The 24266-nt window shown below is 42.2% G+C and overlaps 1 protein-coding gene across 2 annotated transcripts in view; it reads left to right on the top strand.

Moving 5' to 3' along the window:
- The first annotated feature begins 658 nt into the window (after positions 1 to 658).
- DSE (dermatan sulfate epimerase) overlaps positions 659 to 24266 on the top strand; it is a 76527-nt gene continuing 52919 nt past the window's right edge. Inside the window, exon 1 of one of the 2 annotated variants that reach the window (XM_027551152.1) lies at positions 659 to 892. The gene's annotated coding sequence lies outside the window, so the exon portion shown is untranslated. Of the gene's footprint in view, positions 893 to 1279; positions 1299 to 24266 lie in introns of those variants that run through there. The other variant, XM_027551153.1, reaches the window with a different exon arrangement.

Below are 24266 nucleotides of genomic sequence, written 5' to 3'. Positions count from 1 at the left end.
TTAAATTTCTTCCTGTCAGCTGTATATTTCGAATGTTCTGTTCCTGACCCTTGACCTTTGATTGTAATCTGTTTCATTTGTAGAGTCCCCTGCTTTTGATTTACTGTATTTTGTTCGAAGGGTTAAAGCGGGAACTGCTTCTAAATAGATGATTTCCTCCTTTCTCTCTGAAGAGAGTAAAAACCGAATCCGGGAGAAACGGAGTAACAATTTTGGAAAAGGCGCGGGGAGCGGGGAACAGTCTCCGGTGTAAAGTTCTCTCCACGTTTTCCTCTCCCGGAGCTGTTGTGAAGCATCCATCAGCTCCTCCCCTCGGGCCTCCAAAAGTACCCCGCGGTTGGGGCGATTCTAGAGTCGAACCCAAAGCGTGTGGGGTCCTTAGAAACTAGAGCAAGCTGAAGCCAAAGAGGCCTGGCAGGGTAGGGGTACGTGCATTCGGGCCCGAGTGGAGGGGAAGGCCGACAGCCGCGAGTCCTCGGAGAGGAGGAGGAGGGCGAGAAAGCGGGGCGGGCCGGAGGTTGGGGTCCCGCAGCGGGAAGGGGTCCCCGTTTCCCCCTCCCATCCTCGCCGCCCGGGGCTCTGGTGACGTTGCGGTTTCCTCCTCCCTCCAGCGAGCCTCAGCGCCCGCCGCGTCCCGCCCTCCTCCCCTTTCGCCCACACCCACCCGCCCGCGCCGGCCCGGCTCGCAGTAGCGCCGCCCGAGGCTGCAGCGGCGCATCCTGTGGCGCGGCGCCCACCCGCACCCATGGCGCGGCTGGCGCGCTGAGGGTTCGGCTCCGAGGCCGCCGGGGGCCCGGGCGCCTTGGAGAGAAGGGGGCCGGGAAGGGGTTCCGGAGCCTGGGCCCAAGCTGGAGAGGCGACGCCCGAGAGGACGAAACCGCGGCGGGGAGCGGTAAGCGGAGGGGCGCGCGAGTGGTGGGCAGCGGCGCGCGGCGGACGTGGCTCTGGACCCCGCGCCGCGCAACTTTCTTCCGGAGTCTCGGGAGGGTCGTCGGCCAGACTGGCCGGGAGTCGGCGGGAGGCAAGCGCAGAGCCACGTCCCCCGCCGGGCGCGGAGCGCCGAGTGCCGCGACCTGCGCGCCCGAGCCCAGCTCAGCTGGGGGGCGCGCGAGGCGTGAAGCCGGAGCCGTGAGTTTCCCCGGCGGCAGGGCAGCTTTGAGTCCCTTTCCAACCCTTGGGCGCCCAGCGCAGAGCTGGGCGCACGGTAAAAACTCGGAGATCACTTTTCTGTGCGTCGGGTCCGGCCGGCCCAGCCGCGATTTCCCGGACGGCCGGGGGCTCCGGCTTCCCTCTGCCCGGTAGGTTGGCACAGTTTCGCGCCCTCCTTTCCCTCCGTCTCCCTGTTAATTGGGGTGGTGGTGGTCGGGTGTGCGATCCTGGCGCTGGCAGCCAGCCTCTGCGACTGTGGAAGCCAGGCGAGCACGTCTCGAGCCTCCCTAGACGCCGGATTCCAAAGCCGCCAGGCTCCACCGACACTTGGAGAAATTGTTGGTAAACCTCACTCCCAGGCAGCCCCTGGTGGTGGGGTGGGGGGTGGGGCGTGCTTGACTCACAGGCTGGGAAGCTCTGTGAGCAATGCCACATGGGCTCTGTCGCGGATGGAATCTAAGCTGTTTGTGACCTCAGAATTTTCTCATTTTCATCGCTCGGCTGAGGCATCAACCTCTGCTCAGGCTGGCGGGCATTGAAGGCTGAAACCGAATCGATTGCTTATAAGTAGGAGGTGAACCTCATTTACTTGGAATTCCTTAGATCAGGAAATGACACTTAGTTTCTAGGGATCTCCGTGTTATAGGGTTCTTTTAAACATTTTTTCGTTAGTCATGCTTTAGAGAGTCATGGTTTAGTTGACATTAAATTTGAGAACGGACGTTCTCAACTGAGAAATAGTTTCAAAACAATTTTTTCCCCCAGTATTTTATGTTTCACATAATAGACCTTAACCTTTCAGGAATTTCCTTTTCTTCAGTTGTTTTTTTTTTTTTAATTTCGCAATAAATGATAACTTGTATGAAATGAAATAGGATATGCAATATTTTGTAGAATATTCTGACTACTTCTAAAATGAGATCCCCAAATTGTTTGCAGGATTCATGCAAGAAATTTGTATATCATGTACTACAAGGTTACCATACAGATAGATATGTGTCCTTTTGTAAAGTGTGCAGGTAAGATGTGTTCTATAAAAATAGAGAAGAGAAAATGTGGACAAAAGGGAAATTTGCAACAGAAAACAGTATAGACCCCTTGTCACTGAAGGATTTATTAGCACCTTCCTGGGCCTGCTGGGTAGAAGGTTTTTAAAGTTCCTCTCTCTGAGGTTTGGGGCCTGGTTATGGAAAGACTGGGTAAGAAGTTAGCCACATGAAGTCAGGACCATCATAATACCTAACATTTGTGTGTCTATCTACTTTAGTATTTATAAAGTTAGTCCACAAATTAGCTAATAACATGTTTTCAGTGAGATTTGTTGACTAGTCCAATATCCCACAATGCTGCCTTGAGGGGATCTGATGGTCATCCAGGAGGTTCTTAACTTCACTGAGGTTGTACTGCCCTTCCCAAGACCTCATTATAAAGGTTTCTTTTAATCTCTGAAAAAGTATTTTAAGATCATAGATGAAAATACATTCTGCAATTAAGCAATAAGATGTTTGTTTATACATTTCTTAATATTTGTAGTTGAATATTTTGGTATTTATTTCTACTTGCATTGGATGACACTCTGTCCCATGAAAGAAATTACATGATTTCCACTCAATATTACAATTGCAACAAATGATTGGAAAGGAATAAGGAAGATACAGCATTTAGATTGGGGTTTTACTGTATCAATAATGTTTGTTTCCCAAAGGGGTAAAGAAACTAGTAAAAAATTAGCATTCTGTAGTTGCAGTGTGTATTAAATATTACTTGCATGCATGCTAAATCGCTTCAGTCATACCCAACTCTTTGCAACCACATGGACTGTATCCATCCAGGCTCCTCTGTTCATGGAATTCTCTAGGCAAGAATACTGGAGTAGATGGCCATGCCCTCCTCCAGGGATCTTCCCCATGCAGGGATTGAACCCGTGTCTCTCATGTCTTCTGCATTGGTGGGGGTTCTTTACCATTGGCGCCATGTGAGAAGCCCAGATATCATTAGCATGTTTGTACATGTTCTTATCCTTTTTTCACCTTCTTCCCCCATAAATTAAAAAACCAAAACTTTTTTTATGTTAGAATATGTTTGTGGCAGGCCTTTGAGGAGATCAAGACCCTCTTGTAGAGGGAAGGTCATCATTGTAGTGGATCCTTTTATTCCGATTACTGAGAAGGGCTGGATCTTTACTATTATGAAGGAGTGGGTAAGGTGGAGATTCCATGTCCATCAATCCTTCTGAAAGAATGGCTCCAAGTAGAGGACAGGACAGTTCTTTTGACTATATTATAAAATGCCTTAGGATTTTCTCATCTTGGAATTACATTATCTTCACCCATGGTAATTTGTGGGCTTTGCAGGTGGCCCTAGTGGTAAAGAACCTGCCTGCCATTGCAGGAGACATGAGAGACATGCGTTCAGTCCCTAGGTAGGGAAGATTCCCTGGAAGAGGGCATGTCAGTCTACTCCAGTATTCTTGCCTGGAGAATGCGGTGGACAGAGGAGCCTGGTGGGCTACAGTCCATGGGGTCGCAGAGTCAGATGTGACTGAAGTGACTTAGCACGTATGCTTGTTGATTTGTAGAAAAAAAACTTGTTGGGAGTCACCAAATTACCAGTGGGTATTTGGATGACACAGTGTAATCTAAACCAAGAGTCAGTGCCTGACATGGGAATTCGGCAAGTGTATAAGTTCAGAGTACCAAAAAGAAATTACTTCCCAGTGAAATTCATCTGATGAATTAAGGGCAGAATGGAAGTAGAGTTTAAAGTCCTAGATTTCAGTGGCACTGATCCATGCTTCTATTTGATGATGGCAGTAATTAGAAATGGATGAATTTCAAAAAGTCTTACTGATTCTAATGCCCAACTCTAATATAAATTATATATTTTAAAAGTGAAACCTTGCATTAAGTGGATAATATTTTTAATTGAAGTGATTTTTCTTTAAAGAAAATCTTTCTATATATTTTAATAAATAAATGTAGTCCCAGGTTCTTACCCATCTAACTTTAGTGTTTCACAGCTCCTACTTGCATGTAGAAGAGTGGTTTGATTAGGGCGTGGTGGAGAGATATTACTGAAAAGAATCATACTAGAAAAAAAGGTAGTGTTGTGGACAGGATAAAAAGGAGCCTAATAAACTCTTGCTTATGAGTTCCTGTGCATTAGACAATGGAAGGAAAACAAGAGTCCCTGGTAGATCATACAGCTATGTGAATGCTTCTATTTAAAACTGCCTAGGGCTTCCCCATGGCTCAGTGGTGAAAAACCTTCCTGCAATGCAAGAGGCACAGGAAGGGTGGGTTTGATCCCTGGGTGGGGAAGATCCCTTGGAGGAGGAAATGGCTACCCAGTCCAGTATTCTTGCCTGGAGAATCCCATGGACAAAGGAGCCTGGTAGGCTACAGTCCATGGGGTGGCAAAGAGTCAGACATGACTGAGCGTGAGCGTGAGAAAGTAATTCAATATTTTTCCAAAGAATTCTAATATTTTCATTTTTTAGCCTAGTGGAAATGAAGAGTGATATAGAGCAGGTGTCTTATCCTTATTTTAGAGCTGTAGAAATGGAAATACCATGAAAAGAAGAGACTTGTCTGTCATTTACAAGTAATGACGGGGGAGCCTGGTGGGCTGCCGTCTATGGGGTCGCACAGAGTCGGACACGACTGAAGTGACTTAGCAGCAGCAGTAGCAGTGGCCTATTTTAAATTTCAGATTAACCTAAATGGCATATTTCATTCTACTTTTCTCCTTTATGATTCCACATCCATGTTATTAAAGACTCTTACGTTTCATTTTCTTACAGATCTAATTTATTATCCCATTTACTACTCATTACTGTCCATGATTTGTCAGCTCCCTGGAATGCTTGCTTATGTGTTTTTCAGGCTTCTGTAAACTGGCTGCTTTGGGGCCCTCTTCCCACAGCACGCTCCTCTCACTCTGCTTATCTCTTATCATCCTCATCAGGGTTCCATCCTGGGGCCCCTTCTGATTCCCATAGAGCCCTATGCTCATTGCTCAGCTCTCATTTGCTGGCTTCAGGTTTTTGGGTGTTTTACCAGTTGTGTTGCTTCCGTCTGCATGTCTCAGCAAGCTCCAGCATATCAAGGGTATGGATTTCAGATCCTCTGTCAGATGCCCAGAAGAGTATAAACCTGCAGGAGGCAGTGTTTAGAGAGTCTGTTAAATACCACAGAAAAGAAAAGGGAATGATTTTACTTTGGAAAAAGAAGAAATGATGGTTGCGACCATCTGTTTATTTTTTTTTTAATTTTTAAAAATTAATTTGTTTGGAGTACAATTGCTTTTTTTAAATTAATTTTATTGGAGAATGATTGCTTTCCCACCCCCACCCCACCCTATCATGCTGCACAGCATGTGGGATCTTAGTTCCCAGACCAGGGATGGAACCTGCACCCCTTGGCTTTGGAAGCGTGCTGTCTTAACCGCTGGACCACCAGGCAAGTTCCATCTGTTTATTTCTTGAATGGAGTTCTGTCCTTAATTCCAGATAACACTATGAATTTTAGTGTGCTTTAAGATTACCACTGGATTTCCTTCTATTTGTTCCAGCTCCCTTAGGGTAGTCCATAAACATGATCTTGGTAAGTGCTGTCATCAAATGTTAGTAAACAATTTCTGAAAGAACAGAATTTCCCTCTTTAGTAATATGTAGAAGCTATAAACATCCTGGTAATAGCATGATTTGTTTGGGCATTTTATATTTGAGAATAGTTATAACCATTAGGTAAGTGTAGTCCTGTTTTTAAAAATATAACAAAACACATGTGTGTAGTTAACTCTCAGTTATGCGTATGTCGTGTATCCATTGTAGACTGCATCCATCTGCTTTGCTCTAGACAGAGAGAATTTGCAACTGAGTGTATGTGTGTGTCCACATGCGAAAAATATTTTTGGTATTATTTATGGAATTAACAGGGCCTCTCTACTTAATTAGTGGAAAATATTAGGATTATCATAGTAAAATTCCCTGTGTGTTTAGTGTACATGATCATTCAGTAGAAATTGAGTAGGTCCACAGTCATTTAACTCCAGTACTCTTGCCTGGAAAATCCCATGGATGGAGGAGCCTGGTAGGCTGCAGTCCATGGGGTCGCTAAGAGTCAGACATGACTGAGCAACTTCACTTTCACTTTTCACTTTCATGCATTGGAGAAGGAAACGGCAGCCCACTCCAGTGTTCTTGCCTGGAGAATCCCAGGGACGGGGGAGCCTGGTGGGCTGCCGTCTATGGGGTCGCACAGAGTCGGACACGACTAAAGTGACTTAGCAGCAGCAGCACAGTCATTTAAATGTTTCCATTTGAAATATTCATTTCATATACAGATGCCATAGGGTTGTAAATTTGTTGATTAAATTAAGGTTTTTGCCTTTTTCTCATGTGTAACAAACTTAGCTACTAAGCAAAAGGGATTTAATGCGTGCAGATGTTATACCACAACAAAGCTGAGTCAGCATTTCATAACTCTTAAAAAGAATTTGTAAAGGAAATGGGCTCACCAAGCTGTGGGTCTATAATATTTTTATTGATGAAGTACACAGGCAATGTACTGGCTTTACTGTTGGAGTCTAATGACTATTGTGAGAAAAATGGGGATATTTGTTAGCAATTCTTGAAGTGGGAGTTAACAGCATTAGTGTAAAACGTAGTGCTCTGCATATTGTGTTGTGAACCTAGAGATTACTAATTTAAAAAAAATAGACTGGGAGCACAGTTGGTGAACCAGGGGATGCCAGTGATGTCCTAGATGAAGCGACAGTCCTCCCTAGCAGAAAGATCAAATGGATCATGGTAATTGGCTGAGGCCCATGGGCCTCTTGAACAAGTCTGTTCTGTTCCGGAAACCAAAAGTGCCCTTTTTTATCTTTGCATACATTTTACTGTCACATCCTCTTCTTCAGACTGTGTGGTCTCTACTTCTTAGGGATTGGAAATCCATGCTGAAGTCACTTTTCATTAGAATTTGCTCATCTGCATTTGTATGAGATGGATGTAGGGATCTTTGGCAGGTTGGCAGGGGAGAAGGGATTGTCATCCCTCTAAAATACCTATTATGAAAAAAAACAGGACAGAATGCAAAGGAAACAGAGGTGGCAGGGAAAAAGGAGCAGAGAAGAGCTGTGAACAATGCTCATTTATTTCAAATAAACATATTTTAAAAAGTGAAAAAAAAGAAAAAAGACTACAAATTAACACCTTCATTTAGAGTAGTTCTGCACCTTGGAGTATTGAAAGGGTTATTGCATTTCTAAAGTAAGCTTACATCCAGAAAGTTGCGTTAGTGACAAAGGAACTCAAGAATTGCATGATAAAAATCATCAAGTAGTTTAAAAATGTTTCATGCCAGGGTGCACTCAACACCCTGACACCGGGCAGAGTGGTAGTGAAGCCCGCCAGGCTGCAGGATAACACTGCTTACCTTCTTTACAGTTGCAACTGTCAGCTTTTCTTCTTGACACAGTGCTATTCTTGTTGTCTTGACTATATCTGAGGACAGACTCTAAGTAAAGGATTTCTGGAATTCCACAGATTCTGGTAAAGAGCTCTTCTTGGGGCCTTGGCAGTTGGATGACAGCATCCTAGGAGGCTCGCACGGGGCCGAGCTCACCAGCCCCTTGGATAATCGGGTAGGGGCCAGCTGGATTTAGGAATCACCTGCAGTGTTTACACTTCTCCCAAGGGGGAAATGGGCCTGGCAGGAAGGAAAAAGGGGCCTGAAAGGGAATGTTGAACAGCTGTTTTCCATCTTCCCTGAAGAAAAAGAAGAGGAAATCGACTTACAGCAGGCATCAAGAGGGATTTATGCTAAATACGGGGAAGTTTTTCTGAATGTTTTAACCTTTAGAATGGATTTATGAAGGAGGCCTTTGAGTTCTTCTCTGTTTAGAAAGGTTTAAGTGAGGTTGTCCAGGAGGGATGTAAGCATTTGTCTTCTGGGGTTCTAATTTTATGACTGCTGCTCATCTGGATTTGAAAATCTTGGAAATTAAAAGTGACTTAATTATGTGAAGGTAGACGATATGGTGAGTTTTAGTGTTTGAAATACAAGTTGTGTATAGTTTCTACTTAGCACTTTTATTTGTTAGAGCAAAGTATTAATATTTGCTAACTGGTTAAGTATTGATCATGCATAAGATTGCTTCAGCGTTTCATTCAGATACACATAACAGTGTCTGAAAGCCCTTCTCCCCTATGTCTAATCTATTTTCTCCTCAAACGGATCACTTTCCTCTACATTTCTTTTTTATTTTAGAAAATCTTTTTTAAAAAGGGCTTGGCAGCAGATTGTGGTGTTGCATTTGGACTTTCAGTAATATCTTTTACATTTCTCTACCCCATTTTTATGGGAGAGTGAGACTGGCAACAGTGGTCACATGAGTGTATGGGGCATTCATTAGCCATGTGGTCAAAACATAGAGGCTGCCCATGTCAGAAAGAGCTCGGAAACTTCGCTTATACTCCAGACTTCTTAACAGCAGTATTTTTGGTTAAAAAGAATGGCATGTATAGAAACAGAACGTGAGCTTTGTTTCATTTTTGTTCAGGAAAATAGACTCTAGTAGAATTAATTTGTGGTTGCAGGCCAGTGGTCGTGTTTTTTCACAGTAATAAAATTAGGCAGGACTTAAGATGTAATCATTTTAAAAGCATGTTCATACTGATGCTGCTAAAGGTGTTAGAAAGCAGACTTAGCCAATATTGGGTCAGTGGGTTTGGGGGATGCCAAGAACAGGAGCCCAACAATGTCAATGTCTTAGGCAGCTGAAATGGAATGTTTCCACTTAGTTTTACAGCCCATAGTTTTAAAGCAATTTTGAAATGTTTTTCACAGTTACCTTTCTCAGAGGAAACTGATTTCTTAGAATCACTGAAAAGCCTGCAGAGTTAACCAGTTAAAGTGTCTTTTGCTGTCTCCCTTAGATATGAGGTTGATTTCTTCTTTTTTCCTCTAATTTGAATGTAAGTCTTTCACAAGTTAGAGCATGTTGGTTCTAATGAGAACCCAGGTGAAATAGAGAGCAGAATAATAATTGATCTATTACTTTTATGCAATAGTTCAGTTTATCATTTCTTAAACTCTAGTGTAAAAATTTAAGATCCACTTCTTTTCTCTTACGGAAACCAGTATTGTTTCCGTAAGAGATCCTGTTAATCACATGCTCTGTTAGGGTTCTAAGCTTTTCAGCATGAATAGTTTTTAGATTTACTGTGACTTGCATAGAGTTATTCTAAATAAAATTCAAATTAACAAATGGTATTTGAGTATCTGCTGCAGGAACTTGAAAAATTCAGTTTCACTTCAACTTGTTAAATGTAATCTGGCAAGTTTTAGGGTAAGTTGGGCCACTTTCAATATCTCTTTCTTGGGGAAGAAATGTGTTGGCAGTATTTATACTACTAAATTGCCATAAAATGATAAATCCTGTGCCTAAAGTTGAATGGAGCTAGCAGTGTTCGGGTGGTTATGTAACAGACCCTTCTTTGTGCGCTTACACCTTTTTTTCTTGTTGGTGAAGCCACTGAAGTTTGGTTCAGTGATTGCAAGTTTTAGAAAAGATAAATCTGTGTTACCAGGAATGAATGCTTTGATATATAATTTTTTCCAGTGTACTTTTGAACCTGAGAGTCAGATGAAAGAACGTTCTACTTTAGCGATAGAAATACTGAAAGGATTTAGTCATTCAGCAAGTACTTGCCAGGTACTTCATGTTTGAGGGGACGTCTGGTTGAAGCCAAAGCAGGGCAGCATGCAAAAAAGAAAAAAAAAAACAACATGGTTTCCAGCCTTCAGGAGCTATAAAGTCTGGTTGGAGAAGGATAACTGAGTATGAAACTTTATGAGAACAATTAAGTGTTGAACAGACAAATCCTTGCAACAGGATTGCAGGAAGAAAAATGTCTGTGAAGGTTACGTGGGCGAAGAATACTCAGCAAGGAGGGGAGAATGAACTGGGCCTCAGAGGATTTTATGCCAAAAGGGGGAGGAGAGAAAGCCTTGCACGCATAGCCACCAGCTAAGCAAAGGCGCAGGAAGAGGAGTGAGCTAAGGAGTGGGGTAGCCGCCAGGTCAAGGAGAACTTCTTAGAAAAATCATGCTAATTCCCTTATCTCCTTTCATGACAGTCTCTCTCCTATCTTCTGTACCTTCTTCATGAATTCTTTCCTTGTTTTCCACAAATATTTTTGAAGGCCTGTGTTGCACATAATCATTTGTGCATGACACCATAGGGAAGACAAAGAAGATCTAAGGGGATCTAAGATCCCCGCCTCCCAGAGGCTTATACCTGAGCAGGTGTGATCTGTCTCAGAGCCCTTTTGGATTCAGAGAGGACTGAAACAATAAATGTGAGAAAAGGAGAAAACAAGTATCTTCAAGTAACTCAGTGTGCATGTTATTAGTACTGAGTGTATTAATTAGTGGGCATAGTTAAAGATAGTTATAGATAGATAGCTATAGACATTCTTCCTGATCCCTTTTTAAGACCCAGTTCAGATGCCCCTCAGTGTATCCATCCTTCTTCAACTCAGTTGGAAGTATTGATTTCTATGAATTTCAGTAGTACTTTGTAATTCTCATATAATTCTTTTTCTTTTGGCCTGTAGGATCTTAGCTCCTCAACCAGGGATCAGACCCATGCCCCCTGCAATGGCAGCTCAGAGTCCTAACTACTGGACTGTCAGGGAATTTTCTTACTTCCTTTTTCTTTAGTGGTTTGTGTAGATATTTTCTTTGTTTTACCATTTTATAAAAGGGCAGATGCACTTTCTTGGTTGGCATCATCCCTGAATTCCCAAAGAGTATTGAGCAATGCGTGTATGGGGCCATAGGGGAGGCCACTTGTGGATAGAGTTGCTAGGGAATGCTGTTGCTAGATAGTACTGTTGCTAGATAGTACTGTGCTCTTTGAGAAAGATAGGAGGTTGATGTGGAGCAGGTAGAGGGAACCCTCATAGAGAGTAACAGTGGGAATCGAGGATAAAATATGAGTTGTGCTCAAGCAAGGATGAGCAGTTAAGCATGAAGGGAGAGTTTGTGTGGGGAGGAAGTGAATGCTAAAGTTGAAGAGACAGGCCAGAACTAGACTGTGGAAGCTCTTGGAGGAGAAAATTGTTATTTCTGCTGTGGGAAATAGAGGCTCTTGAGTAGGGAAGTGGTTATGATGATGGTGATTTATTTAATTTGGAAGGACCTTGATAGTTTACAAAGATAGTTATTTCATGGGTAATACTGTCAGACTGCATGGGTTTATATCTTGGCCCCTTCACTTTCTGTGTGACCTTGACTGGTAAAGAATCTGCCCGCAATGTGGGAGACCTGGGTTCAATCTCTGGGTTGGGAAAATCCCTTGGAGAAGGGAAAGGCTGCCCACTCCACTATTCTAGCCTGGAAAATTCCATTGACTATACAGTCCATGGGGTTGCAAAGAGTCCGACACTACTGAATGACTTTCACTTTGCTTTTCCTTACTATTCTGCTGTGTCTCGGTTTCCTCAGCTGTGAAAAGGGGACAATATTAGTATCTGTGTTACGGCATTGTGGTGAAGATTAAATGAGTTAACCCATGTGAATTACCTAGCGTAGTTCCTAGTATTTGGTAAGCACTATATGTTTATTTTTTATAGCAGCCTTTGGTGTATATATAATAAAAATTACGATCCCTACTTTAGGAATGGAATGAGGCCTGGAGTGCTGCAGTCCATGGGGTTGCAAAGAGCTGGACACGACTTAGTGAACAACAATTTTAGGAATGAGAACATTGTAGGACTAGGACTGCATATAGTTTATTAGGGCTACTATAACAAAATGCCTCCACTTGAGTGGCTCACACAACAGAAATCTATTGTCTCACAGTTCTGTGAGGCTAGAAGTCCCAAATGCAAGCATCAGCAGGATCGGTTCCTTCCAAGGCCGAGAGAACCAGCTCCATGCCTTTCTCCCGGCTTCTGGTGGTTTCCGTCAGTCTTCAGTGTTCCTTGGCTTGTGGACACTTCACCCTCATCTCACGCTGCATCTTGTCATGGCATTCTCCCTGTTTATGCATTTCTGTCATCAAATTGCCCCTTTTTATAAAGATAACCATCGTATTAGATTAGGAGCCCATCCTACTCCAGTAAGACATCATCTTAACTTAATTATAATTGTTATATCTTAATTATATCTGTGGTTTATTTGGACCTTGTTTCCAAATAAGGTCATATTTTGAGGGTATTAAAACTCCAACACAGGAATTTTTGTAGGACCCAATTCAACCCATTACTAATTTCAAGTTAGATCTTTTGAGTCTACCATACTATGCCATGACATGCCTAAAGGACTGTAGAAAAGAGGAGACCTCTGTGGTTTTACATGGGAAATAAGTAATGAGCTATCCATGGCTCTCCTGTCTCCTCTTTGTCTGGACTTGCAGTGTTTCCTGAACAGCAGTGGACACATTGTGCCTGGTTGGCCGTGGATATTTGTGTGCTCCCTAAGTCCTGAAAAGATCTTTTTGCCTTTCTTCTATCTTTCCAGGATGGCACTCTCCATGACTTCTTTCCATTTAGGATTAGAGAGAAAGATATTAAGATAAGTTTAGGGACATTGTACTTACACCGGATAATTTCAGTTTTCTCTGTAAATTTGGATGATGTGTCACTGTCCCCAAATATAGGTGATAAAGGAAGAACTGAATACTTTTGAGAAGAGGCAAAAATCTAATGTTTCAGAATAAGGATTTTGCTGAGGAGTTAATTGAAAATGAGTAAGTGAGTAGGTATGCAGCTGTGAGGTAAGATGGAAATTAATGCCTCTGGGCTTCCCAGGTGGTGCCAATGGTAAAGAATCTGCCAGCCAGTGCAGGAGATGTAGGAGATGTGGGTCGATCCCTGGGTTGGGAAGATCCCCTGGAGAAGGGAATGGCAACCCACAGCAGTATTCTTGCCTGGTCAATCCCATGGACAGAGGAGCCTGGGGGACTACAGTCCATTGGGTTGCAAAGAGTCGGACACGACCACACATGCATGCACACAGGTTTTTAGTAGGGTTGAGTTTCCCAAGTCACTGAGAGGTTGAGAACTATTCGAAAACAATAGAAATGACCCATGAAGATTAAAAAGAGTAGAGACAAATAACATTTGCAAGAGATGAACGCGCCAGGAGAGTCACCCCTGGCAAGTCACTGAGGAAACTAAGGTGGCTCCAGGAACGGAAGAGGCTGGTTCCCATCTTGCTTGTGGGTTGGGGAGAATGGCTTTCAGCCTCCATGGAGAGCACAATACAGGATGTATCACTGAAAGAGTCAAAATTACTTCACAGAATCTTTAATTTGGAGCATCTTAGGTGTCATCTCTGCCCCCTGTCCCATTTACCTCAGGAATTGACCTGGCAGATGGTCATCTAGTCTCCACATTCATGTAGGACAGGACATGAGAAGAAGGTCTAAGAAATAAAATCAGTACAAGAGGAGTTTTCTCTGGCATAGATGAAGAGAATTCCTTCAGGTTTGACTAAAAGAAATAGCTAGGTAGAATCCGGCCATGAGCAGAGACGGGGTGAAATGAGTAGGGTGGATATGAGAGGTGTATTCCTAGTTTCGGAGAAGGCAATGGCACCCCACTCCAGTACTCTTGCCTGGAAAATCCCATGGATGGAGGAGCCTGGTAGGCTGCAGTCCATGGGGTTGCTGAAAGTCGGACACGACTGAGTGACTTCACTTTCATTTTTCACTTTCATGCATTGGAGAAGGAAATGGCAACCCACTCCAGTGTTCTTGCCTGGAGAATCCCAGGGACGGGGGAGCCTGGTGGGCTGCCATCTATGGGGTCACACAGAGTCGGACACGACTGAAGTGACTTAGCATTCCTAGTTTAAGAGATACAAAGAATGGGGCTACCACTACCAGAGTAGAATGCTAAAGTCAGGAAAAAATGCAGTAAATGCACCGATATGAGGTTATAGACACCAAGTTAAATGTTCATGACCTAGAACATACAGACACAAACATTAGATATCTGGCAGTTTCAGGCTCTGAGTTGGGCTATTTCTTACTGGAAAATGTGTTTTGGCCTGTGAATCTGTCACCATCAATTCAGAAATTATTGTCTTATTCTTCACAGCATGCATGGTCTCCACTGTCTAGTAACATATCTCCGCAAAAATTGTTTCTTGACTAGTAATGTTTTATAGACCGAACTATAAAAACTGTTACAAGAAGTTTTTAGCACAAAATAATAGGAATAATGTAGGTGTGAAAGGAAGAATAATTCATTAGAAAGCACCCTTATTCTTTTGACATCTCTGCATAAAAGAAATGTTGGCAGTACAGAGGATTTTTTAAAAAAATTTCCAGTAGCATCGACATATATACACTATCATGTGTAAAATAGATAGCCAGTGGGAAGCTGCTGTATAGCACAGGGAGCTCAGCCTGGTGCCCTGTGATGACCTAGAGGAGTGGGGTGGAAGGGAGACTCAAGAGGAAAAGAATATATATATATATATATAATTAATGCTCATTCACATTGTTGTAGGGCAGAAACCAATACACATTACAGAGCAATTGTCCTCCAATTTAAAATAAAATATCCAAATAATAGCAATAATAAAGCCTTTATAACAAACCATTATGTTATGATGATAATCTTTGGGAATGTGGTTAAAAGAAGGGACATGAAGGAAATGACTTTAAATTTCAAAACAGAAGATCCTCAGTGAAAGTCTTAGCATATGCAGTCATCGTGCATGAAGCAGGCCTGGCTGGTCTGAGCTTGAGGAGAAAGGGGAGCGGCAGAATGTCTAATCCCATGCAAAAGGGGCTGAAAGCTTTGAGGTGACATTTAGGAGAAAACTCTGAGGAAACCCATGAAAACCACTCGTGGAATGCTGGGAAACAGCAGGGAATCCTCAGGGAGTGGACTGTGGTCAGAGGCAGGCCAGGCACGTTGACCAGGACATGGTGGGCTTGGGGGTACGGGAGCCAACCACAATCAAGGGTATACGTGGGGCTTTGCCTGAGTGAGGGTTGGAAGGGCACTGGGCAGAGGGCAGCTCTCAGTCAACTCTGTCATTAATAATCACACTCAGCAGTCTTCTAAGGTTCAGGCATTGTAATACATTTTACCTCCAAAAGTTATACTCAAAAGACCATTATTTCTTCTTTTTATGTAGTTGTATTTATATAGTTATCTAACTATATGTTTAGTTATCTCTGAGTATTTAGAGCTTTGCATCTTAAACACGTTTATTAAATTCATCAATTCCATAAATATTTTCTGTTTCTTAACTGCTGGGCATGCTTAGGTGGTGGGGATATAGCAAAAAGCAGCAAAGTGCCCTCATGGAGCTTACATTCTAGAGGGGGAAGCCAGGCACACACAAAAAATAAGTAGGTTGTATAGTAATTAGAGAGTTATAAGTGCCATGAAGGAAAATACAACCCAGAAGGGAGTTTAGGGAGTGATGGTGGTTAAACATGGTAAGGATATAACTTAGATGAGATGGTCACATCTGGCCTCACTGAGAAAGTGACATTTGAGCAAATACTTGAAGTGAGGAAGCAAGCCATGTAGACGTCTGGGGGAGGAACAAGCACATGGGCACTGGGGACAGAGCACCCACATGTGTATGAGGATAGCAAGGAGGCCATGTGACTGGGAGGGGAAAGAGGGGGAGAGTTGTAGGAGGTGGAGACTCCACATAAAGACTTGAGAACTATTGGTGGTACCTGGGGACTTCCCAGGTAATGCAGCGGTAGGGAATCCTCCTGCCAATGGAGGAGATCCAGGAGATGCAAGTTCAGTCCCTGGGTTGGGCAGATCCCCTGCAGGAGGAAATGACAACCCACTCCAGTATTCCTGCCTGGCAAATCCCACAGTCATAGGAGCCTGGCAGACTACAATCCACGGGTTCTTGAAGAGTCAGACATGACTTGCACGACTGAGCAAGCATGCATGTTGGTACTTTGGTGCTGACTCTGAATGAGATGGGAAACCTTTGGAGGGTTTTAAACAGAGTGGTGACATAATCTGAGTTATGGTTGAACAGGTCAGCTCTGGCTCCTGTGTCGAGAATGACCACTGTAGGTGAGGGCGAAGACGGAGATTAGTTTGGAAGCTATTGCAGTGATTTGGGCAAGACATGATGTGGCTTAGGCTGTTATGGTGGTGGTGAAAGTGGCTGGATTCTGGATGTATTTTGAGAATGGAACCAACAGAATTTGCTGATGGTTTGAATATGGAGACAAAGCGGGGAAGGGAAAAAAGGGAGTTTGGGCCTGAATTTCTGGCAGGATTGATTGCCAGTAACTGAGACTGAGATGGGGAAGTCTGAGACAGCAGTGCCTGCGTCTTTGGGTTAATTACATCTCTGTATCTTTGTTCTACAAACCAAGTCTGTGGTATTCTGAGTTTTGATTATGATTCATAGGAGGACATTTGGAAAGTACTCAGGGATTTTAATGCCAAGGAACTATGATCCGTTAGACAAAAATGAGAATGAGAACAAAAGTACACATAAAAATGTTTGAGAATGTGAAGACGGCAAAAAAAAAAAAAAAAGTAGAAGATTAAGAAATGGAAGAATGCTTAAGTATAAGTAAGAGATGAAAAGGAACTGTGTATATTGTTAAAAGCATCACTGCATACCTGCCATCCAATAAATGACATTTTAATTTTAAACAAATGAACTGAAATTGTATGTTTAGTGCCAGCAAATTACTTCCTAGAGAAAATCTTCTAAGCTTTTCCACCTAACATTATGTATTTCATTTTTAGACAATATCTAAGGCTTTTAAGTTGTTTAATCCTAAGTCCAGTATTCTGCTGTGTCCTTTACTTCAATAGCAACATCCTTGGACACAATCATATTGAGGGGTTTAAAGTAGAACAATATCAGAAGTTAAGTAAGGAGAAAGAGTTGGTGAAAAGTATCATGACATTTTCTTATGTAATGGGACAAAGTGCTATAGCAAGACTTTCAGAATTCTAACAGAAATTTAGATCATTGAACTAAAAAGGAGGTCAGGGAGTTCCCTAGGACCACGGTTGGGCTCAGTGATTCACTAGAAGGACTCAAAAAGCTGTTACAATTATGGTTATAGTTTAACACAGCTGAAGGATAGAGACTGAAATCAGCGAAGAGAAAAGGTGCACGGGGTGAAGTCTGGGAGGAACTGGGCACAGGCTTCCACTGTCTTCTGCTAATGAAGTTCCACTCCTGGCACGAATCTGTGACAACCCTCACAAAGAGTTGCCAGCCAGGGGAGCTCACTTGAGCCTTGGCGGTCAGGGATTTTTATTGGGGTTCAGTCTTGGAAGCATGTAGCGCCTGCATGACTGACTGTAGCTACTCAGATTCTGGTCCCCCAGAGCAAAGACAGTTCATTGTGAATCCCATTGTTAGTATAAACTGTCCCATCTTAATAGTACCACATGGCCCAAGGCCTCAGGCACCCCAAAATCCTCTTATCACATAGAATATAATGAGAGCTCAGAACTCATCTCCCATGAACCAGACATGGGCCAGTCCTTTCTTAGTAATGTATAGGATTTGAGTTAACTCTTTCCTGCAATGGCACCCCAGGAGAAGGCAATGGCACCCCACTCCAGTACTCTTGCCTGGAAAATCCCATGGACAGAAGAGCCTGGAAGGCTGCAGTCCATGGGGTCTCTGAGGGTCTGACACAACTGAGCGACTTCACTTTCACTTTTCACTTTCATGCATTGGAGAAGGAAATGGCAACCCACTCCAGTACTATTGCCTGGAAAATCCCATGGATGGAGGAGCCTGGTAGGCTGAGTTCCATGGGGTAGATGAGGGTCGGACACGACTGAGCAACTTCACTTTCACTTTCACTTTCCTGCATAGCTAGGTAGGGCTTTGAACATGGTATTAGTGCTTCCTAGAGTCATTATTATTAGAGGGTAAATTTATGCTATAAGGACATATTCTAAATATGCATAGTTTTAGGTAAATAGGTAAATGAATGAACCAGAGTAGATTATGTATGAGAAGTTAAATGTATTTTGTGGTACTTTGCCTGAAAAATATATAATTGTTGTCATGACTTATTCCACAGAAGTTTGCAGATACTGGGCTAGAAAAATAGAGGCATTGACCTCCAAGTATGTGGTATTGATTGGAGTCAGGAAAGAGGTAGAAAGGAGAGAGGGTAGCCTGGAAGTTGATGTTGAGGCAGAAGAATTAACTCATGCAACTCATGCAGCTACGGAAGCTGATTGTCTGCAAGCTAGAACCCGGGAAAGGTTGATGGTACAAGTTCCAGTCTAAGGGCAGGAGGAGATGATGTCCGTGCTCATCAGTAAGGCAGAGAGAAAGGGAGGGAGTGGGAGGGAAGAGGGGATTTCTCCCTTCCTCTGACTTTTTGTTCTATTCAGATCCTCACTGAATTGAACAAGACTCACCTACATTTGAAACAGCAATCTGCTTTACTCAGTCTACCACTTCTAATGCTAATCTCTTCAGGAAACCTTTCACAGACACAACCAGAAATAACATTTCATCAAATATCTGAGCACTGTATGGCTGCAGTCAGGTTGACGTATAAAAGTAATCATCACAGGTGCTAAGAAAAGAAGTCATATAGCTCAAAAATCAAAGGAGGAGATTTGGTTACAGAATTAAAGATACTTATGTCCACAAATTCAAAGAATTACATTGCTAACTGAAAATTAATATATAATGCCATTTATGACTTCCCTGGTGGCTCAGACAGTAAAGCGTCTGCCTACAATGTGGGCGACCTGGGTTCAATCCCTGGGTTGGGAAGATCTCCTGGAGAAGGAAATGGCAGCCCACTCCAGTACTATTGCTGGAAAATCCTGTGGACGGAGGAGCCTGGTAGGCTACAGTCCATGGGGTTGCAAAGAGTCGGACACGACTGAGCAACTTCACTTTCTTTCACTTTCATGGGAAGTAGAAAATGTATTTCGATCAAACATAAGATTTAAAAATTTTAAGTTCAGAAGTAAGTTTTTCATCTTTAAACTTCAAAAGTGTTGTTTCTATGTTTAGGATATTTTTCTGACTGGGTGAGCACATATACAATCAGAATGGTTATCTCTCTCTCTGTATAAAATTTGGTTGCCGAAGAAATAGTATTAAATGTAGAAACTTCTTTTCTCCTCACATGTGTTCAGTTACTTGGAATGTGTAGCCTCAAAGTTATAAATGTGCCATTGAGCAGGAAGAAAGACCAACTTCTTGGCATCAAATACTTTATATTTGTCAAAATATCTGATATTTGTAGGCTTTTGAAGACTCTACAAGGTTATGAATACATGGTGCATTGTACCTGTTTTAAAAATAACCTTCTGTGAGTGATGGTTTGTGAGCACTTCCTCCTGGTGTCATAGCACGCTCTCTCTCTTGTGGACTGACCTTGGTGTTCTTATTGGCAAGATGATGACAACTGCTAGCCTTTGTGGAACACTTTCTAAATCCCAGTGACCCTTTTAGTGCTTGAAGCTAATTTAAGATCACAGAAACCCTGTGAGGAATGTATTATTTTACCCATTTTACAGAGGAGGAAACAGGAACATCGCTAAGGATGTGGTGGTGCTGGGATTCAAACTCTTTAAGTCTGGCTCCCGCTTGTGCCCTCAATCACTAATCGGGTTCTGAGGTGAATGATGAGAACTAGCATTTCGGGGGAACCCTTACCAGAAAGTGTTAATTACTTTATAGGTGTTATGTCGTTTAATCTCCCAACCAGCCTGTGAGACAAATACCATTGTCCTCTTCATTTTAAATAAGGGATTTGGTTTAGCCTGTCCACAGTCACACAGTGGTGAAAAAAGCCACTCTGACTCCTGGGCCAGCCTTCTTAACTGCCTCAGCAGTCTGCCCTTATGAATCTGTGGCAGGAAGAAAATTTTTCCTTTACTTTTCATGGACATTTCCTGGTTTAAATTAACTGTTATTTGAAACTGTATGAGGTTATATTTAGCTCTTGGCTTCATTATCTTTATTCATTTTCTTTACATGCTTTATGCTTTTAGTCAGTTATGCCAGAAAATAGTGTTTTCATGTTTAAAGCTATTGCTGAGAAAGTCACAGCTAGTTTTTGAAACTCTTCTAGAAAAATCTTTGATTACGAAAAATTTTGAAAACAAAAAAGATTGCTAATTTTCTTTGGGGCCAGGTACAATAAGTTAAATAAATTGCTTTGGACTAAGGGAGAAATTTTACCTTGTAGCCTCATGCCTAATATAGTTTCTAGGTTTATAGCTGCTCAATACATAGCTGAATTAATGAATACATACAAGAAAGTCTTACTCCCAGTATAGGTAGGGAATTGGTATTCCAATTCTGGAAAACAATACAGTGGAAAACTTAAAATACATAAGCTACCACTTTTTAAAAGATTCAGAATGCCAAAAAAGAAATACACTTAATTATACTAAGATCTGCTGAAGAAGGGATAGGCTACCCACTTCAGTATTCTTGGGCTTCCCTGGTGACTCATCTGGTAAAGAATCCACCTGCAATGCAGGAGACCTGGGTTCGATTCCTGAGTTGGGAAGATCCCCTGGAGAAGGGAAAGGCTACCTACTCCAGTATTCTGGTCTGGAGAATTCCATGGACTGTATAGTCCATGGAGTCACAAAGAGTTGGACATGACTGAGCGACTTTCACTTTCATACTCAGCATTAGATTGTTCTGAAAATAATGTAAGAATAAAAAATTCTGAAAATAGGATTTTGTCGTCCAATGTCATCATTAAGAAAATCCATTAAAACTGTAACAAGTACCAATCAGAAGATATCCAACTGTTACACTGCTAGATAAACTAGAATTTACTTATAGCTTGTCTTAGAAAGTATAAAACCATTTCATTTTCTCTTTGAGCATTTTTGCGGGCAAAATTCAGTACTGTAGTAGTCTCATCAGTGACGTTGTAGATACTTCTCTCCCCCTACTCTCTGTCCTGTGCTCTGTTTGCCTCCATGAAAATTTTACTTCCTCTCTGCTTTCTGTAGGACAACCACTCTCTCAAAAGAAGAATCTTAATGGTTTTTAGTTTTGTAGAAATGTGTAGCAGGCAAAACTCTCCGCCTGAATTATACCGTCAGTTTGATAGCCACTAAATTACTCAAACAAAAGTCTGTGGTGCATGCGAGATGGAGATTTCAGATTTGACACCAGAAAATATGTATGATCATTTAAAAATATAATCTAGCTTAATTCTTCTTCTTATATAAAGAAGTTATACAGTTACTATTGTTGATGCTGCAAAGATGTGAACTTCAGAGAAAATGTGGAATGAGAAAATGTGGAATCTTTTAAACAACTCTCCTAGAGACACATGGAAATTTTCTTTGACTGTGCAGGGCTGCACTTAACTTATAGACCTAACCTAAAGTTTCTCCAGCGTTGAGTGTGAAGGGGGTGAACACCATTATTATACACAGTGTGGTTTTGCCGTGTGGGTTCAGGGTTATGATTACTCCCTCAGTAGTTTGTGTAAATTCTTGGGGTTCTGCATGTTATAATTTCATATTGTGGACTTTTGTTTGGAAATGACTTTTTGGGGAGATATATTTCATTTCACCCTTAAGTAAGGAAACAGTAAGCCATCAGTAAAAAAAAGAACTTTCATTTTGATTAAGAGTGCTTGGTTTTTAAATTTTTCTTTTTTGGCTGAGTCCATAGGCTTTACACATCAGGGAGTATAATTTTAGGGAATGATTGTATGGTACCAAAACCATATGTTTTCTTAGCGTTTGATATATTTAAGAATAATATTAGATTTATTTCACTACAAAAGTCTACCAAGGACCTATAAGGTTTTATTTTGATATTGAGGAAAAATAATTTTTAAAATTATCCTAATGATGCATTTAATAAAATTGAAATAGAAAAGCGAGGAGAACTTTAAATATATATATATTCTACTTAAAACATATGGAAACGGTGCAGTAGTATGTGTGAGACCACGGCAAGATGTTTCTCAAATACTTGGAAATAGGTTTCTTTGAGAGTCAAACCCTAAAATAGATCAGAGAAGGAAATATATAGCTCTGCTGGGAGATATTAGTGCTCTCAGACCATTGGTTTGCCTAAAACCTGACTGGAGGCCTAAACAGGAAGGGAACTTGGGTTTCATTGGAAGCGTGAAGAAGAAGGAGCTGTAGCTGCAGACTTCTGCAAGGTCCACGTGTTTACCAGGGCATAAGGTACAATGTCAGGGGCATTCAGTTGTCTGGTTTACTAGACTGTTTTAGTCCTTCATCAATAAGGGCACCTCCAGTTCTAGTGTGGGAGGGTCAGCTATCCTTGACATATATTTGGTTGGCCAAAAAGTTTGTTCGGCTTACAAGACAACCCAAACGAACTTTTTGGCCAACACAGTATTAACTATTGGGCCTGTCCATTGGGTTGGGCAAACTAGAATGGTTACTATTGAGCTGAGCTTAGTGTGGAGGTGGTGCAGGAGGTCTGGGGAGGGGTTGGTGGTGCACGTTTACTCTTCTTTCCTAAATAACATTCAGTTCAGTTCAGTCACTCAGTCGTGTCCAACTCTTTGCGACCCCATGAATTGCAGCACGCCAGGCCTCCCTGTCCATCACCAGCTCCCGGAGTTCACTCAAACTCACATCCATCAAATGAGTGATGCCATCCAGCCATCTCATCCTCTGTTGGCCCCTTCTCTTCCTGCCCCCAATCCCTCCCAGCATCAGTCTTTTCCAATGAGTCAACTCTTCGCATGAGGTGGCCAAAGTACTGGAGTTTCAGCTTTAGCATCAGTCCTTCCAAAGAACACCCAGGACCGATCTCCTTCAGAATGGACTGGTTGGATCTCCTTGCAGTCCAAGGGACTCTCAAGAGTCTTCTCCAACACTACAGTTCAAAAGCATCAATTCTTTGGCGCTCAGCCTTCTTCACAGTCCAATTCTCACATCCATACGTGACCACTGGAAAAACCATAGCCTTGACTAGATGGACCTTTGTTGGCAAAGTAATGTCTCTGCTTTTGAATATGCTAACTAGGTTGGTCATAAGTTTCCTTCCAAGGAGTAAGCGTCTTTTAATTTCATGGCTGCAATCACCCTATCACAATTCATTTTTTAGCATTTATTTTTAGTGGTATCCCAGGGGCATTTGTGACAGGCGCTGACAACGCAGACTCCATTCAAGTGCAGTTGTGGTGGTATTCTTGACCGTTTGAATTGCTCCAAGCCCAGGGCCCTTCCCACTGCCTTGGTTCTGATTCCTTATACACCAGGCAATTATCTAATACTTCTGCTTCCTGTGTATTTTTCTAATGAAGCCAGAAAATATTTCCCAGTCTTCTTGATTGTTGTATTTCTGAAAAATGAATGCACTGACATTTATATATGCTGAGGGAGGAGGAATTTAGTTTTATTATCATAACATCAGCTGCCATCTCCTAGGATGATCAGCTGAGATGATAATCTGAGCCAAGACCAGACCCTGGACTGAGGTGAAATCGTTAACTCTGGCAATGGCAGTAGATATCCTCCAAGTACTCATGTACTCCTTCCACGATATAAACCTGTTACTAGGAAATAGCTCCCCAACCAGAGATTGTTTTTCCCAGCACTATCCCTTTCCTTCCAAAGAATACAGTAATAAGCAGTCACTTTTTGTACACCGAGAGTAATTAACTGGCCTTGGAAAGCAATCAAACTCAGTTAATAGTTCATTTAATGTTTATGCTTTTCTTTGGGGGCAAAACCCCCCCAAAAATTTTGAAAAATGTCAAGGATTATATGCTTTCCTTTCCAATGAGCGTTGAGCTTACTATGAATGATGCCTTAAAGAATCGGGAGCCTTGAGTTCTAGTTTCAGCTAAGTCTCTTAACATGTGGCATGACCTTGCCCTAGTCAGTTGACATCTCTAGTTCTCATTCTTTTACTTATGATATTTAATTTTTTTCAAATAAAATATTTTATGGGTCAGTTCAGTTCAGTTCAGTCGCTCAGTCATGTCTGACTCTTTGCGACCCCATGAATCGCAGCACGCCAGGCCTCCCTGTCCATCACCAACTCCAGGAGTTCACTCAAACTCAAGTCCATCGAGTCGGTGATGCCATCCAGCCATCTCATCCTCTGTCGTCCCCTTCTCCTCCTGCC

The sequence above is a fragment of the Bos indicus x Bos taurus genome, chromosome 9, assembly GCF_003369695.1.
Source record: "Bos indicus x Bos taurus breed Angus x Brahman F1 hybrid chromosome 9, Bos_hybrid_MaternalHap_v2.0, whole genome shotgun sequence".
Taxonomy (NCBI): domain Eukaryota; kingdom Metazoa; phylum Chordata; class Mammalia; order Artiodactyla; family Bovidae; genus Bos; species Bos indicus x Bos taurus.
This window is presented reverse-complemented; position numbering and strand designations above follow the sequence as displayed.